Genomic DNA, 19,066 nt, shown 5'->3' with positions numbered 1-19,066 from the left:
TCTCTCCAACTACCTGGAAGGAGGTCAGAGTGAGGTGGTTGTCAGTCTCTTCCATATCAAGTGATAGTAGAAGAGCAAATGGCCTCAAGTTGCACGAGGGGAGGTTTAGATTGGAAATTAGGAAAAAATTCTTCCCTGAAAGGGTTGTCAAGCATTGGAACAGGCTGTCGAGGGAAGTGATTGAGTCACCATCCCTGTAGGTATTTAAAAGATGTGTAGATGTGGCACTTAGGGACATGATTTAGTGGTGGATTTGGCAATGCTAGGTTATCGGTTAGTCTTGATGATCTTAAAGATATTTTCCAACCTAAACAACTCTATGATTCTGTGATTCTATTATCAAGCATTAGTCTGCTCAGAAATTTATTTGCTGTGTCTTAAGAGTTAGATTATCTAAGGCTTACTAAGAAATACTTTTAAAAGGCAAGTCAGTCGAAAACGGATGTCTCAAGCCGAATGTGTCTCCTTTCTAGGTTCTTGTACTTCTAATACCTAAAGGGGGCCTACGATAAAGCTGAAGAGGGACTTTTTACAAGAGGGTAGATTTAAATATAAGGAAAAAGTTCTTCACTGTGAGGTTTGTACGACACTGGGACAGGTTGCCCAGAGAAGCTACAGATGCCTCATCCCTGGAAGGGTTCAAGACCAGTTTGGATGAGACTTTGAGCAACCTGGTCTAGTGGCAGGTGTCTCTGCCCATGGCAGGGGGGTTACAATTAGATGATTTTTGAGGTCCTTTCTAACCAATCAATTCTATGATTCTAAAGAAAGCCTAGAGTGAATAGTTTAGATTTACAGATAGAGCTCTTAGATTTCACAGGCTAGGCCAAATGAAGATAAATAAGACAATAAAAGTAATAGTTTTATGAAGTAGTTATTGCAGAAAATTTAGTAATATCTGATTTGCTATCTGTTTTCTGTTGGATCCATACCAGTCTTTTATGTAGCAGCTGGAGATCAGTATGCTTCAGCACTGTTTTCTTTCGCAGAAGAAAATTTGTTTGGGTAACAAATAGATACTTTACATGTTACATTGCTAGTTAATAGATTTACAATAATAGCAGGCCTTTTTCTAACAAGTAGTGCTTATAATCATAATTTTAGTGGTTATACATGTTGTAAGAGTGCCATGAAGTTATAAGTGTTAACAGCACTTTATATATGCTCTATGAAATATACTAGTCTCATGTATCACACCTTAACCTCTCCAGCATTTTGTCTCACCATTTCAGTGTTTTAAATTGTATTAACTTGGGAATTATTTCTAGAAGTACCTGTGCAGTCATTATGAACATAAGAACTAGCAGTGTTGTAAGATTTAAACTAAAATATACAAGACTGAAGCTCCTCATGAACAAGAGCCTCTCTGAGGGCTCTCTGAGGCCCTCTTTTCTCAGGGGCTGTAAAACAGCCATACGGGAGTGCTGGACCTCTCAGCTGGGCACAAGAGTCTAACATCACAAGAGCAACCCCATGCCAAGCCAGATAGCTGATTGCTATACAAAGGTTGCTCAGCTGGTTCTATACTTGCCTGTGAAAACAGTCTGGAGCTTGTGCAGATAATTGATTTCTTTTTCTGGTAACTTAATAGGCACTGAATGAGATCCTGTATTTGTTAAATCAGTGCCATCTGTGTTGTATTTCCTCCCATCCTCCTCAGCATAGGCATATTTTTGATATTATTCTAGTCTGGCATGCACATTTTTCTTTTTAGTTTTAATTTCTTTATTCTGTTTGCCATAAGAGGAAAAGAATCAACACATTTTCAGTGAGATGATGCTTAGCACATATTAGAGTTTAAGTATACTGCTTTTTTATAGATCTTCAGTCTGGAAACTTTATATCAGTACAAAGATGCTGCTAATAAACTTTAACATTTTTGCTAATAATCCTTTAATCAGCTGCCTGGAAAATTTTAAATCATAAATGTGTTATAAATGTTGGAAGATTATCTAGATTAAATAATTTCTTTTTTAATCTAACCAGTCTTACATTATAGATGTAAAAGTGTTATATTTTAGAGGAAAAATATGGTTATGGACTGGTATACTGTAAGAGAGATATGACATTTCTGTCTGGTTTTGTAGATGTTCATATTTGTTAATCACCGATTTTCTTCAACTCACTCTACAGCCACTATATTAATTCCAGCCCCAGAGCTACCCTTATCCAAAAGAAATCAGTCCATTAATGATGTCTAGAATCAATAGGAGACTAAGCTAAGTGACAGTTTCCCTACATATGCTCTTTACAGCACAGATTTATAACGTGTTTATAGACAATTAATTTTCTATTTGCCCTGCTTGGGACAAAGATAAGTGATGGCATGTGATTGTGCAGAAACAGTATATCAGAGAGAGAAAATTTTGACTAATTGCTTACAGGAAAGTTATTATTTAAATTATTATTGAAGGAATGTGAAAAGATAGGAGCACTTTTAACCAAAGTCGTTCTGTTTAGTTGCAGAGAATGAGCTGAAATAGCTTGTCTCAATCTATGGAAAAGAGAAGGGATTTAACATTATGCCTTGCAAATTTCCAGAAGCATAGGAAGGTAAAGAACCTCTACTCCGCCCAAGCATATCATTCCATGGGGCTGACTTTCTTTTAGATTTTTCTCTAAAATCATGAATCTGAATAAACTAGAAATAACTGTGTAATAAATGAAATTTCTGCTAGAAGGGTTCAGGTATTCCCAAAGGAAAATAGTTGCAATTCTTCTATGCTGCTCTTTCTCTCCACTCTTCAAACCTAACTTCTACAATGATAAATAACACAATGATGAACAAACATGACAGAAAGAAAGTAGAAAGCATGGAATAAGGTGATTCAAAATGTTCAGCTATGACACAGTTCTAGAATAGGCAGGTTTCAAAACATCTTTCTTCATATCTGGAATTCACATTAGGTCTGACGCTGGTTACCGTATTAGAAGTCTTCACATACTAAAATAAGTAAATAGTTCATCTGGCTAAGCTTTATCCTAAACCATTACTAGACTGTATAATTTTTGTATTAGTTCTAGCCCATAATTTGTTTTTAGAGAATAATTTTAGCCACTAGTAAGAATTTTAATTCTATTTAATGAGCATTTTTAATCAAAAGTCATACATTATTATGGCAGCAGGTTCTGTATTTTTAGCCAAGAAGGTCCGATTGCTTAGAGGAAGATTGCTGGAAAGTCTTCATGTTTTTAAAATGTAAACATTATGTGCTTCAATATATGCAACAATTGGCCCATTTCCTTCCTTCCTCCCTTCCATCCTCCCTTCCCTCTTTCCCTCTTCCTCCTTTTCCTTCCTTCTGCTTTTTTGTCTTCCTCCCTTCTTATGCAGTGTAGATCATTTTCCCATTTTACAGAATCACAAAGATACATAATACTTAAAAGTACAAGAATTGGCAAATACAACACTTGTAAAATCTTTGTAGGGTGATTTTATTTTCAAATTGTAAGTCAAGTGCAATAATCTACATCCTGGTTGTAAAGCCATGCAAAAACATGAGAAGGGTTCTTTCTTTTCTCCTGTTTCCTTCCCTTCTCCCAAAGCATGAAATTGTGTGAAATGTTCCATAAACTGAAAGGAAAATTTCCATCAAGTGGAGTATGGTTAAATATAGAGGTAACTCAAGTTTGTGCTGCAGCAGAAACACACAGTTAAATCCATCATAATCTGGCTAAATATTTAAAATTTGAACAACTCATATGATGCTAAGATGTATCTTAATATGCAATCTTAACACACATCTCCATTTCTTGTAGTTCTGTGGTCACCATCTGAACATATGCAGGCACTGGCTTTTCCAGACAGAAAACAGTTTCTCTCTCCCTTTTGAGAGTTCATACCTAAGTGTCTCGTAAACATAACAGCTTAATAAACAGACAGGAAAGGTTAAGGAGATGTTCACTTTTCTTTCCTACTGTTTGAGCTTTCCTACTGTTTGAGCTAACTATCTATAATAGACAGAAAAATAAATAGATAAGAAAAATAAAAAGCTATCTGGTAGTCATGGTGGGCAAAATCTTCCCTATTTCCAGATCTTTCTAATAGCCAAAAAAAGAAGGCAAAGATTTATATATTGTTAATGTTCCCCTTAGTAGACTGGATACCTCCTAGTCTAACTAAGGGAAACCAATAAACCACAGTTTAGTAGTTCCTGAGAACTTAGTTCTCGTCTATTACATACAACAATGGAAATTTGTAATTCTCTACCTTGTGTACTGGGACCTAATCCACACTGAAATTTTTAGTCTTGATCTTGATGTTTTCTTGTTTACCATCCTTTTACTGTTATTACTTCCACAGCTTGGCTATATTTCCTATGAGGCCTAGGAATGGGGCAGCTGTGATTCTGAGATCTGTTGATGAATCCGTTTATGTCCTAACCTTTGTGAAGCAGTCAACCAATATAATTAGAAATCTTTCTTCATTCAGTTATCCAAATGCACTGTCCTTAGCAATTTCTTCTCATGCCTAAATAAATTCATGCCTCTGACAGTAGGATTGTGTGTAATTTATTTTATTTTTTCAGTCTATGGTATATAATGTTTCTTAAACATGTTTTTTCTATAGTTCTATAGTATCTAAAACAAAATTCAACAGTACAAGCAAATTCATTAATAACACCGTTATTAAAAACTCCAACAATTTTTTACAAGTATCTTGTTACCTGTACTGGCCTGAGGTGTGAAATTCCTCATATTCATTATTTGGATTTCTAAATTCTTATGTGTAGGCATAGAAGAAAAACCCCTTACTATAGATAAATACAGTGCATATCTACAGTGTGTTCAAATGGGAATTTCTGTCAGTGTAATATAAGAGGACTTTCAGAAGTATATTTACACTTCCACATTAAAGAAACATAACTGAAGTATACTAAGATTTTTTTTAAATTTCATACAGTTAACAATAAATTTTCTTTTTGAACATTACACTTAATATTAAGCAGTACTTATAATCTGTTTCTTCAAAGTATGGTATTTTATAATGACATTTCATTGAGAAACACAGTGATGAGAAAGAAAATAATTGAATAAGAGCATTCAACTAAGGGTAAAAATAAAATTAATATATTACATGTATTTTTTAGCTAAAAAGGGACTCTCAGAAAATGCATGAGAACAACTAACTGAAAGTGCCAGGAATCTTTTCTTTGTAAGGTTTGCATACTGAAAATAGCTGACTATTGGTGAGGTTACCAGAGAAACAACCTCCTAGCAAGGTAAGGAATCAGACTATATGGAGCCACTTCTTTAAGGGATTACGTAAAATGATACAGTATGAAAATACAAGATGAACTTACATCAAATTTAATGGGTCTCAAGAAAAAATAGTGCCATCATTTTTTTTTTTTTTTGGCCTTTTAGATAACCTATTTATGAGCAACAACAGCAAAAAAGCTGTTTATATATTATTTTTATGTTATTTACTACTAAAATGACACAGACCATTTATTTATCATGCAACTGGTGCTCTTAAAGACTGGTAATTTTCATCCTGCCATAGACCATTTAAATGTGTGCTTTCCCCAACATAACCTCAGGATGATATTGCGCACACCATATGTAGAAGGAGTAAATTTACATTTTCTGTCATCCCTTTCTGATAAATCACAAAACTACCTTTACTGCACTTATAAAATACAGCAGATTTCATATAGCAGCTATTTCAAAAATAGGATTAAATGTCAAAAGTAAAGAGATAAGTGAAAATCCGATCTATAAAAAATTTCCCAGTATGTAGTCCCTCTGACTTCGTTCATCAAGGTTGTTTAGCATTTGTTTATGATTGCCTTCCAATTAAGGCATCAAAAAGGCAAACTTTTTCACAGGGATTTAGCAGACAACAAAAGCAGCATGACTATTAGCAGGTTATCATCAGGCCAAAGACATGGAGGTGCATGATGGGTAATGAATTATAGTCTGTGGACAAGTTTGAAATTTCTACCATGTACTGTTTTCTCTACTCTGCTTTCATTAGACTACTGCATCCAGGTCTTGGGCTTCCAGTACAAGAAAGACATGGACCTGTCAGAGCAGGTCCAGAAGAGAGCCAGAAAAAAACCCTCTCCTGTTAAGAAAGGCTAAGAGAGTTGGGGTTGTTCAGCCTGGAGAACAGAAGGCTCCAGGGAGACCTTATTGAAGGCTCTTAATATTTGAAGAGAGCTTATAAGAAAGCTGGAGAGAGACATTTTACCAACAGGAGAAAGGGAAGCAGTTTTAAACTGAAAGAGGGTAGATTTAGATTGTATAGAAGGAAGAAATTTTTTATAATGAGGGTAGTGAAACACTGCAACAGGTTGCCCAGAAAGGTTGTGAATGCCCCACCATTGGAAGTGTTCAAGGTCAGGTTGGAAGGGGCTTTGAGAAACCTGATCTAGTGAAAGATGTCTTTGCCCATGTCAGAGGGGTTGAACTAGGTGATCTTTAAAGGTCCCTTCTAACGCAAAACACTGTGATTCTGTGCTTCTAAAATTGATATTAGTAAAAGAACTTTTTATATTCCACTCCTCTTAGACAAATACAGAAACTTAAGTAAATCTGACTAGTTTTTCTTTATAGTTGGTGAAACTGGTATAAAGAATCTCACATATCTAAGTATTAAAGGTTTTTTTCCAATGTATTATTAATCTGAACTCTGTGGCTTAAGTTTATATTTAAATGATTCAATATAGATACTCAGTGAAAAATTCTGATGAACTTATGCAAGATGACTTGTTTATTTCAGTCAGACTGTTCATATAAGTTCAGATTTATGCATATACACACACAGAAAAAAAAAATCCACATAATAAAGAGCATAACTCATTTGTTATCAACATTATCTTGAAAAAGAGAAAAATAATATGGAACAGCTGCTCTTTTTGATTCATCCCTGTAGAATTAGATCAAAAGTTTTAATTATATTTTTCAGATTTCCTTGTCTCAATGAAAATCCATTTTACAATATTTTTATGACCATTTATGATAATTTAATGTCCAGAATTAATTTGGATTATTTTATAGTGACATACTGTGTTATGAGATGAAATTCTTAATAAAATATAAAGAACTTTTGTAACTATTCTTCCAGCAATCAGTGACAAGACTGATATTTATTTCCACAAGGATAGAACTTCTTCTGTTATACATCTCATACGACCAAAATTTGAGAGAAGATGAAGCAATCTAGGAACAGGAAAGTTGACTGTCTTCATAACTTTTTGACAGAGTAAGATTTCTACTCTTTTTTTTTTTTTTTAATATTTCTCCTTTTTAGCCCTATTTCCATGGGAAGAATATGATTAGCAGGAAGTTAAATTGTTGAATTTTGTCTTTTTTTTTTTTTTGAAAAAACATGTCCACATACCTGAATGATAAAAACAGCCATGTTACATTTTATGACTGGGTTTGGGTTTTTAAAGCAAATGAGGGACATGGCAGTATGTGCATCTGTTTATCTGTGCACGCTCATGTGTGAGTGCACAGAGTCATCTGTACGGAAAGCAGTGAATGCATACATAGAGTGAAATTTTCTAGAAAGGTTTATGCTTTGTCCTACTGTATTCAAATAATTTTGTGGGAATCTTGTTCTCTGAGAGAGTCAGCAATTCTCTGTCACTTATGTATTAGATACTGAAAGAAACTGTTTCCTTCCTTTGCCTTGTGCCTAACTTGTCCCAGATGCAAGAATGAATTAGCAAACAAATGCTTTTCCCTGTCACATTCTTACTGATTGAAATCCTACTTTTCAAGATGTCTTCCAAAAATTTCTTCCACGAATTTTAAGAAAGATCTGAAGAACAGTTGCCAAATCTCATTTGGGTTCAATTAATAATGAACAATGGAATGGCACAATTAATTTTATACTCTCATTTTTGTTGGCCATTTCCATATACAAATAAGAGTCAAAAGTCCTAAGGTAAACTTTATATTGACACTCTGGAAGTTCCTCTGCATGCTAATAAAGCTTTCAGAAACTGTCATTCTTAGATAAATAGTATTCAATGTTAGACCTATCCCGTGGAATACAGACACTTGCTTGGTTGGGTGGGTGGGTGGGTGGGGGGTGGTGGTGGTTTTGGGTTTTTTCCACATATGTGCAAATATCTAGCACTTCCAAAGATATCTGAGAGGTTCAGCTCAAAATTACTGAGAAACTTACAGATACTAATATACTTGCATGAAAAGTGCAAGTGCATTTAAATTTCAGCTTTGAATCTATTAGTTTGGGATCTGTTACTATCTCTATGGATACTTTTCCCTGTTACACTTTCTATTTGCCTCCAAGATGGAGTTTGATTTTGCTAAATCAACACTTTTCTGAATGTATTATGGAAAATGAAAAAAAAAGTCTATACTTGAAGTAATGAAGATGGGTTGGAATAAATGCCTATTTGAAATATATTGTGAGTATCCATTGACTACAGTATAGATGAATGATTTTTATTTCTCCAATCTCTTTTTCTAGTGGAGCATAGATTAAGTTTGATTCTCACTATGCTTACAATATTTCTTAGTTTTAAACCATTGCAACACTAAAAATTAGCTTCAGGAAACAGTCCTCCTTCATGTCTTTGATCTCCACTTAAATTACAGAAACAGTCAGCCAAACACCTAATCATGACTACCTTGAGTGAAACACTTCATTTTCTTCTAAGGAAGAACACAGTCATAATATTGAACTGTTAATTTATGCATATAGCTGATCCAGGTAGCTATGTATGTCATTTTTTTTTTTTTTTTTTGTCTTTCCAACCATTAATTATGTTTGCTTAGTTTATAGTCTCTTTTATTAAATTGCAGTGCGAATTTTCAAAAACCTGCTTAGTAGTTAAGTATCTAATTATCATCAAAAACAAAGGTGAGTAGTTGCGTGGTTGCTACCTTTCACTGATATCTTTGAATTTTAATTCTGCTTTTGTGTGTGTTATGTGTCTTTTTTCTTTTTTTCTTAGTCATTTCAAATAATTTTACCTCTTTACTAAAATAACCAGCCCTCTCCCTTTTCTTTCATTCCCTTAGAAAAGAAGTATTCATTCTGGGGGCATTGATTATGAACTTTGTTTTAATAACAAGATCTTTGATACAGTTTTACTGGTTGTTTGGTTTTGGTTTTTTTTAAGTAGTGTTTATTCCTTCTTTTCTTTGAATGCTTTACTATTTGCAGCTTCATTTTCTTTTTTTTTTTTTTTTTCCCCTGAACATTTTTAGTGCAAAGTTTCATTAAAAAGAGAAAGAATTGTGGTCATGGTTTTGTTGGAAATGGGCTAGTTCCTTTAAACTACCATAAAGCTGTACCAGATTTGCATGATTTTCACTGAGAAATAAGCAGTAGTGATTATCCTTATCCCCTTACACAGTTTGTCCCACTGTGATTTTCAAGCATTTGTCAAGAAACAGTCAAACAAACCAGGTATGCACAAGGACAGAGCAGGAAGCTGGATAATTAAGTAAAACCTGAATAATTATGCTTCATTCATATGGAGTTTCTGAATGCTCTACAGCTTACACATTAATAAACTTCCTTTGTAAAGCAAAAGAGGGCAAAGATGTACTTTTTCAACATTTCAGCACTATAGTGAATCTGTGAACATTTGTAATGATATTGTTTGGAATTCTTGTAAGGTTCAGTTGACTGGCACAAGATCAGCTTCTCACTTGCCCCAATGATACCAATGCAACACATTTATAACATCTGTATTTATAAAAGAAACATACTAATTTGTGAAATTTTTATTCTTGAACCTTAGTTATCATCATCATTGCTATAGTTCCAGTCTATTATCTTTCTCACAGAGTGGCATTCCTTGCCTAAATTCGCTATCTTTGATAGATGTTTCTTACCAATATTTCATGCAAAATCCTCTTGGTTACTTTTAGTCATACAGAGCTGTTAATCATAAAACCATTTTCACTTTTGACATCTGTTCTTAGAAAATGTAAATGACAGTCACAAGAATGCAAACTTGGCCCACTCTTTTTTCCCACAATGACCCTAGAATTTCTTTTTTCTTTCATTGCTCCAGGCCATAAATACTGAAAATCCTAATTAAAACACAAAGTTTGACTCTGTTCTCTTCAGGGATTACAGGAACTAAGTGAAAGGAATGTGAATTAAGAAATTACACTGGTCCCAACAAAGACACCCTCAGAGTTTTAAATTGTTAACTTTTCTTTGCTCTGGGATCATGTACCTTGTAAGGGAAATGGTTACTGTGGAAAAACTAATGAATGTAGACATCATTCAAACAAGTTTCACACATACATGAAGTGTCAATGTGAATAGAATTTCAAACAAAAACATTTAAGCAATTATGCAAGAAGGAAAGAATTATATTTGCTAGATACAAGGACAGCTTTGTTGCCTCTGACTTCACAGAAATAAGCGCACTTGTGTTTGTGTGTGTATGTAAAGTATGTCTTTACAGTAGTAGTAAGGCTGCACCACTTGAGCAAACCAGGCAAGAAAACTGACACATTTTCTAGAGCTGATGTCAAGAGTTGTAGGTCAAGGTCATGCTGAACATAATACCTTCTGCCTGTACAAGGCAACTTTGTTTGATTGTTGCCTCCCCTTTTATTTTTTTTTTTTTTTCCTAGAGAGAGGTAACACACTCAAGCTGAAAAGGGGAAAAAGTAGAAAAGCAGCTCTATCTGTCAGAATCTTGCCTGGCTGCAACTTCCCCATTGATGGGGAAAACAACCTAACAATGCAACTGGATTAGTCTTACAACAGATGAAGGGAGATAGGATAGCCAGTTTGTTTCATGGGCCATTTTTGCCTTGCGTGTTGTACTGCATTAAAAATCAGTGCAGTAAAGGACTCTGGGATAAAGGACTCTGGAAACAGAGAACAAAACAGATTCTGTCTCTAATATTGCACCAAAATAAAATTAAATGACAGAAATTTTCCAAGTGCGAAGAGATTTTCCATGGTACATGGTTTGGCTAGTCTTATAGTGCTTTAACAGAAATGAATTGGGCTTTTTAAAGAGAGGAGAGACGATGGGAGGAGAGAGGAGAGAGGAGAGAGAGGAGAGAGAATAGAGTTAGATCAGAGCAGACCAGACCAGACCGGAACAGAACAGAACAGACGAGGACAGGACAGGATAGGGTAGGATAGAATCAAATAGAATATAGTAGAATAGAGCTAAAAAAAAAAAAAAAAAAAAAAAAAAGAAAAAGAAGAAAGAAATGTTAAAGCATGTTTTTAAGGGCATTGTCCAAATACCTCTAAAACACTGACAGGTTTGGCACATCGATTACCTCTTCTAGTGCTCTTCCAGTGTTTCACTACCCTTTCAGTAAAAAAAATGATTTCTAACATTCAGTGTAAACCTCCCTTGGTTCAGCTTCAAACCACGAATTGCCTACCTTCAATAATTTTTGCTATTTCCTCCAGGGTAGTTATTCTTGATTTACAAATAATATAGATGGTTAATAGAATCCAATAACTTTCAACTCCAGAAATGCTTTATATAACCTCTACATCTAAAATACCAATGGGAAATAATATCCAAATGTAGGGGTTTCAACTTTTTTGAAACAGTGAAATATTTTACAAGTAATAAATTTATTATTATTGCATTTCACCAGTATTTCTTTACCTAAAACTGGAGAACATTAGTGAGCTTTATTGCAGTCTATTGCAATACCCAAAACAAATATATTTTGTTTTCTCTATTATTTGGTGTGTGTTCTTGGTTAACCACAGTCATAATGAACTTAGTCAAAAATGCAAGACTACTGGTTTGACTACGAGTTCAGGCATTAACCGCGCAGCTAATTCTTATAGAATGAAATTATGTTTATTTAGGAAACAAATAACATCAAGAAGGTTATCCAGATCTGACTCTTTCTTGCAGAAACAATTACTAGTTTCAGTAAAACAGATTTCTTTTCTTTTCTGGGTTGCCCCTGCAATACTGTAGAAAAAATTGGGTCTCTTTCAGAAAAATCTAATATTCCAGAAACATACAGAACTACTATATGTATCCAGCTATCAGTGCATGTATGTGCAAACTGTTCATTGTGTTCAACAGTATTCTCCATAAATGCAACATCTGAATACAAAACCATTGCAAAAACTAAACCAATTTTCACTGTATAGAAGTCAAGAGGCCCTTCAGTTATCAACCTGCATTCTCTAGACAGTCATTAGGGAGAGAAAAGTAAAGTATTCCAAAAAGGAGATTCAGCTCATGAAAGGCCTGAACTATGATTCCCTCTCTACTGAAAATGCTGCTTTGTGACAGCTAGCTGTCCTGGGCACTCTCAGCAATGTCACAGAGCTAATCACAGTTTGTACACTTAGGTGCTCAACTTATTTCATAAAATGTACTGAGAATCTAAGCTTGTGCTCTATTACCCTGCATTGGTTTAATCTTATTTAATTTTGAGAATGGGATGGGATAAGATGGGATAGGATAGGACAGGATAGGGTAGGATAGGATAATAAAGTTAGAAGCGAACTACAGCAATCATCTAGTCCAACTGCCTAACCATTTCAGAGTTGACCACAAGTTAAAGCATATTATTAAGCGCACTGTCCAAATGTCTTTTAAACACCAACAGGCATGGGACATCGACCACCTCTCTAGGAAGGCTGTTCCAGTGTTTCACTCTCCTTTCAGTAAAGAAATGGAACTGCACTTCAAAGGCTGTAACATTCATATATTTATAAGTTTTCGTTTTACAGAGGAGGAATGTACAGACACAAAATTCAGGGTTCAAATCTACAAAAGGACTTAGCTGTGACATGATTCAGAATTGCTATGTGCTTCTTTTCCTCTGTTTTAGTCAGCTTACTTCCAAAACAGAGTTTGGAATCAATAAATACCTAGTGTGAGATGAAAAAAAGTTAAGAACTAACTTTTGACTTTTAACTATTATATTAGCCTTCTCATGTTAGACTTTTACAAGAGTTGTTATCCATTCAAGAATCTAATTACCCAAATAAATGAGACAATGATTCACAACCCATCACTTCTGAATTAACGTATGTAAATCATATAATATAATGAACTTTAAAGTGCTAAAAGCAGAAGTGATCAACAAAATAATTGCAGTGCTTGCAATAACAGCATTTAAGCTACTGATCTATGGATTATAAGAGGAAAAAGCAGAACTTGTGAATGATAAGTCCTGTCACTGAGACAATTCATTTGAAATAAAAAGCAGTAAAAATAAAAGAAAAAAATTTCATGATTAATGTAGATTTACGTTAGAGACAGACCTACAAAAGTTCCAGCTTATTTTTGGTACTAAGGTTGGTAGCGATGTAATGAATACTTTAAAGCACAAATCCAGAGCATAAGGTAAGTTAAATAGTTGAATAGCAATACTGATTTTAGTCTTCAGAAGGTTATGAGTAGCTTCAGAAGTTGAGATAATACATGGTATCTGGGCAATGAAAGCTAATTAAAATCACTATAGAGAAATGCAAGCTAATGTACAATAGAAGGAACAATTTGAACTTGCACAGGCTGGTGGATTCTAAATTAAGTGTACCCATCCTAGAAAAAATAAAATAAGAAACAAGCATAATTTGTAAAAGCTCAGGGGAAACATATGTTCAATGCCCACTGGCTGTCAATAAAAGAAAGCAAGTAGTAAAGTATTAAAAAAAGAATAAATTAAAATTTTGAAAATATTAGAAGGATACATTCTCCTTGATAGAAATAAAAGTACAAAATTCAGAGAACAACAGCAAAAAACTCGAGGGTTATTTTACTTTATTACTGTAAGGAGATATTAAACATAATAGAACTCTCAAAACAGATGAACAGCTGATTAAAATTCAGGTAGTGTCTTGATTTTATTAGCATTGTCCAATTTACAGCAGCTGAAAACTTGGCTGCCAAGTTTAAAAAAGAGATGAATACCAGATGACATAGCCAAGAAGTATGAAATAAAAATACTTTAAAAGGAATTATATGTTCTTGTTTTCCCCTTTCTTTAAAAGAATAAAAGACCAAACACTTCAATAAAAAAGGTAAAAAACCCACCCCCAAACCCTTAGTAAAAATGAAATAAAAACATATAGGTTAGGGGTGGGGATAAAAGCATTTTATTAGAAATTGATATGGCAAAGTGGTGAGGCATACATTTTATTCTCTGATATCCTATACAAGTTTTGAGTTCAGCCTCTGTTATGATCTTTCCTCCTCATTTGGAGTCTTTTCATTCTTATGTCTTTTCCTCATAATTTTTTTTAGCATGGCCTACCCTAAAACATAGGTTTTTGAAACCAACATTAAAATAGATTACTACTGAAATAAACATGTTGGAAGAAGAAAAATCCCTGCTAGTTCTAAAATAGACAAACAGGCAGAAGACCCAAATAAATTTCAGAGAACAGTAATGCATATAGAACCACCTGATTAAACTCATGGAAAATGTTGTCTTGACTATATCCCTGGAAACAATTCAGAAGTATTTGATTTTTATATGTATATGAATTACTTTCTCTATTCTTCTTAAAAAAAAAAAAAAAAAAAGCGCACTTTTTAATCTCAAAAAAAAAAAAAAGTTATTTATATTTAAAATGTGAGGCTATGTTATCTTTTGTTTGCTTTAAAGAGACAAAATTATCTCCAGGTGAGATTACTTAAAATGAACCTAGTGTTTCATTGGTTAGTGAACAAGTCCTAAGAATGTAAGTTGCAAGTCAGTCAATTAGACAGGGGAATTAGGAATTCAGTTCCATGTTAGATATTTAAATTCTGTTAGATATCATCTTCCTCTGGAGGTCTGCAACATTACCCGTTTCTGTCTGTTTACTAAATAAGAAAGGCATGCACTTATAGGACATAACATCAGTAAACATCCAAACAGTACATGAAAACACACTATACAAGTGAACAGGGTGTAAATCTGCCGGCAGTAAATTCTCTCTTGTTTCTAAACCAAGTCTTTCTTTCATTCATTATTTGTACCTTTCTGTACCTATGATTCTCTCAAATTTACTGGCCTTTTGAGAGAACAACTTTAATTTGTCTAATGATATTTTACTATGCTTTTAAAAAAAGATTGTTGTTATTTTTGCTATTGCTTTTGTTATTTATAAAAAAGTATTCATAGGCAAAATATGATGTTATACAGAGAGTCAAAATTCTCTCCTCCAACCCACATTAGTCAAGGAAAAAAATGCATGAAATTATACTTCTGTATTTTGAATTGCAGATCTACTGTGATGATTATACAGCAAATATTTTTCCAGTCTTATGGTATTTGGAAATGAAAGAGGATCCAGGTAAGTGTTACAAGAGAGTTAATATTAGTGCCCCAGGGCCACTTTTGTCTCTGAAAATTTGGAAGTTATTTAATTGAAATGATACTGTGCTACTTCGGAAATGTACAGCCCAAACATAGAATCAGAATAGTAAGGGTTGGAAAGGACCTTAAGATCATCTAGTTCAAACCCCCATGCAATGGGCAGGGACACCTTGCCCTAAACCACGTGGTCCAAGGCTCTGTCCAACAGATGTCAGGATGGTTGAAGTCCCCCATGAGGACAAGGGCCTGCGAGCGTGAGGCTGCTCCTATCTGTCTGTAGAGCGCTTCATCCACAGAGTCCTCTTGATCAGGCGGCCTGTAACAGATCCCCACCGTAATGTCCCCCATTGCTGTTCTCCCTTTGATCCTGACCCACAAACACACTGTTACCTCAACACCCGTGCCCAGACAGAGTTCCATACTCTCTAGCCTATCACTGACATAGATAGCAACGCCCCCTCCCGTCTGCCTGGCCTGTCTTTTCTAAACAGCCTGTATCCTTCCATTCTGACAATACAGTCATAGGAGCCATCCCACCATGTTTCTGTGATACCAATGACATCATATTCCCATAGCCTTGCACACATCTCTAATTCCTCTTGCTTGTGCCCCATACTACAGGCGTTTGTATAGAGGCACCTTAGCCGAGCTCCAAACGCAGCCAACTCAATGGCTGGGGCAGCTGGAACATCTCTACATCACTCCAAGCACTTATTACAGGTGCTGGCAACTGACCAGGAGTGTTGGGATGGATCAATGCTCCCCTCCCCCAACACATCTAGTTTAAAGCTCTCTTGACCAGCCTGGCAAGCCTCCTACCAAAACAGCTCTTCCCCTTCCTTGTCAGACCACCTCCACCAGCCTCCGGTAAACCTGGCATCCCAAATGGAGCTCCATGTTCTAAATAGCCAAACCCCTGACTATGGCACCACCATTCTAACCATTTATTAACCTGCCAAATGCGCCTAGCTTTTTTAAGGTCCTACCCTTTGTCCTGGAGAATCGATGAAAAAACTATCTGAGCTCCAGAGTTCCTAACCACCTCTCCCACGGCTCTGTAGTCCTTCTTAATGTTCTCCAGGCTACTGCTATCTATATCTCTAGCACCCACATGGACCACTAGAAGGGGGTAGTAGTTAGCAGGACTTACCAGAGCAGGCAGGCTCTCAGCAACATTCCTGATCCGAGCCCCTAGCAGGCAACACACCTCCCTCGAGACTGGATCAGGCCAGCAGATGGGTGCCTCTGTGCCTTTCAAAGTAGAGTCCCCTACTACTATGACCCGCCGCTTTTTCCTGGAGGCACCAGTAGTGATCCTCTTTACTGGTGCATCAGCAGGATGCTCATTAGGTGTGGTGGGTGCTTTCTCATTAGCCCCCTGCAGAACCGCGAAGCGGTTCTGGGTGGGGACATCAGATTTAGGAGGAAGCCCCTTGTTGTTAATTGTCCTCTTCCTCCTTTTTCTGTTAGCTTTTCTCGTAACTAATTCCCAGCTTCCTGGGTTGCTGCCCTCCTTCTTTCCTATATGAGCAATGCCGTACGTTTGCGGCCCCTGTACAGCTTGGGCCTGGAGCAAGCAGCCCAGCTTCCTCTCAGCTTCCCTGGCATCTTTTAGCTCTCCAACAGCCTCCCGCAGCTCAGCCACCTGCTGCAGGAGGACCTCCACCAGGGCGCACCGAGTGCAGCCCTGCCCATTGTGCACCCTCGCCTCAAGAGTCCAGTCGAGGCACTTTCTACACCTCGAGGTCTGCGCCGCAGCCTCCCCTCTCATCGGCTCTGTCTGGGTGCCTACGCTGGCAATCGCCGGGGCAGAGCTCCCAGAGCGGGCCCTGCTCCTGAGGCGAGTGCTCACCATCCCGCTCGCTGCCCGCTCGCCCTGCCTGCGCCAACTGCCGCGCCGCGCTCCTGGTCGCTCGCGTTCCCTGGGATGGGTTTTTACCCACTGGGGGCTGGTGCCGTCACTCCTGGCGCCGCCCCCTGTGAGTCAGCTGCTCGCGTGAGCTGAGCTGCCGGCTCCTGGGCAAGTCCTGTCGAGGACTTGAGGCTCCCTTGGTCGCTCTTGCTGCTCCGAACTGAGGCTCCTGGACGCTGTGCTTCCCCCCGCTCCGGTGTTAAAGGCGTCCTCTCTGGAGATACTTACCTCCGCAATTCAACATAATTAGGACTGATGGGGGGGGGGGGGGGGGGGGGGGGCGTGTCTTGTGTTTTTGTTGAAGTTTTGAGGTTTTTTTAATTATATGGGGAAACATACTCAGCGAAAAACAGAATACCTTAAGTTTGCTCATGGTAAGAATTTCTCTTTCTCTGGAAATGACAGAAATCGCCACTCTATATAACATCCTGAAATCCTTATTAAGAGAGTTCATTTGTATCGGAACAGTCAATTTGATCAATGTAAGTTGCTGCAGGTAAAATTCTGGACTACATAATTTTGCTAAATAACAAAAGGTAAATGAAGCTGAAGTCAGACATTGATAAATTTTCTCTACAGAAAATATTTTCACAACAGATGGTCTCTAAATATGTAACTTACGTGAAATATATTTCCTGGTAGCCTTTTTTATAATGAAAAAGTCAAGTAAAGAAAAAATAGACATTACAATTATGGACCTTAATCGACTGAGTAGTTAGAATAGAAAATCCTTTGAATGTAAGCTGAACAAAGCAGAAAAATGTAAATGATCTATACCTAAGTAAATGGTGCATGACGAAGAATAATTGTATATTTTCCAAGATCCTTTTAAAGTACCACATTTTTTTTTCTTTGATATGGCTAAAATGACCATACGACTAAAGAAGACTAAAATGTCTTCTATTTAAGATCTCTTTTTTTTTTTATTTTTTTAATTCTTTTTGTTCATGTGGGCTTTTCCCTGTATCACAGAACAACACTATACATTTGTTAACATAGCAAAAAAAAAATTACAGCACACACAGAATTAGATTTTTCAGCTGTCTTTAAATATTTAATAAGTGTTTTGTTTCCATTTTGAAGAAAAGGGGTAGGGCCCAAAGCTTTGAAGAAGAGATCACATAACCTGTAATGAGGTTTCTGTGTTCCAGAAGGAGGGAGGATAAAGATGCCTTCAACATTCCTGTGGTTTGGAATAGTTTCACTGTTGGCCTCACATTTGTGCACATTTACAAATATTTATTTACTCTCTGCAGAGTAAAACTGTTTATGTATCACCCACTCCTACTGTTGTATAAATGACTATTTCTTTAGTAGCTTGCCCAAAATCAACAGTTTAAACTTTAGACTTCAAGTCTAAGCCAGCCATCCAGCTTCTGTCTCCAGTCAATGAAGGTGAAAGGAGGAGCCTCTCAAGGCAGGTATTGAAGACTCAAATTCTCAAACACATCTCTCCCTCTCAATCTCTCTTTCCCTTTCCTTCCCCATGACCTCAGGAATAGCTTAGAGTGCAGACAGATTCCTGCCATAAACAAAATTTGTCTCCTTCAATCCAAGATGTCTTTTGTCTACACCTTGCATGCTCACAATATCTAGGTTTTCTTCTTAGGACAGAATCAGTTTTGTATTATGCATTTTTGCTGTGCTGAGTAGAACACTTACGAGAGGTGTGATTGACCTCCTAGATGTAATAACATATGGTAAGTTGTTACTCAACTACCTCGTTACTCATTGCATTTCATCTATTGATTTAATGTTTCATATTTGGCTCAGTGAAAAGTTGTGGTAAGCTGTCATATATGGAGATATTAAGATGTTTCCTTTGATACATGATTTCTAAACAATTGTTATAAACTAGAAAGATAACACATTAGGAAGAAAGACTAACAGAAAGAA

The 19,066-nt window shown here is 36.3% G+C and overlaps 1 long non-coding RNA gene across 1 annotated transcript; it reads right to left on the bottom strand.

The window, feature by feature from the left end:
- Positions 1-564: 564 nt before the first annotated feature.
- Positions 565-15,823, bottom strand: LOC115603845. The gene is made up of 3 exons (XR_003990009.1): positions 15,812-15,823; positions 14,929-14,936; positions 565-761 (listed from the first exon to the last, which is right to left on the bottom strand). It is a non-coding gene; the product is annotated as an uncharacterized LOC115603845 (long non-coding RNA).
- Positions 15,824-19,066: the final 3,243 nt, after the last annotated feature.

The sequence above is a fragment of the Strigops habroptila genome, chromosome 2, assembly GCF_004027225.2.
Source record: "Strigops habroptila isolate Jane chromosome 2, bStrHab1.2.pri, whole genome shotgun sequence".
NCBI classification, from domain to species: domain Eukaryota; kingdom Metazoa; phylum Chordata; class Aves; order Psittaciformes; family Psittacidae; genus Strigops; species Strigops habroptila.
The sequence above is the reverse complement of the archived record's forward strand: the minus strand, read 5'-3'. Positions and strand labels throughout refer to the sequence as shown.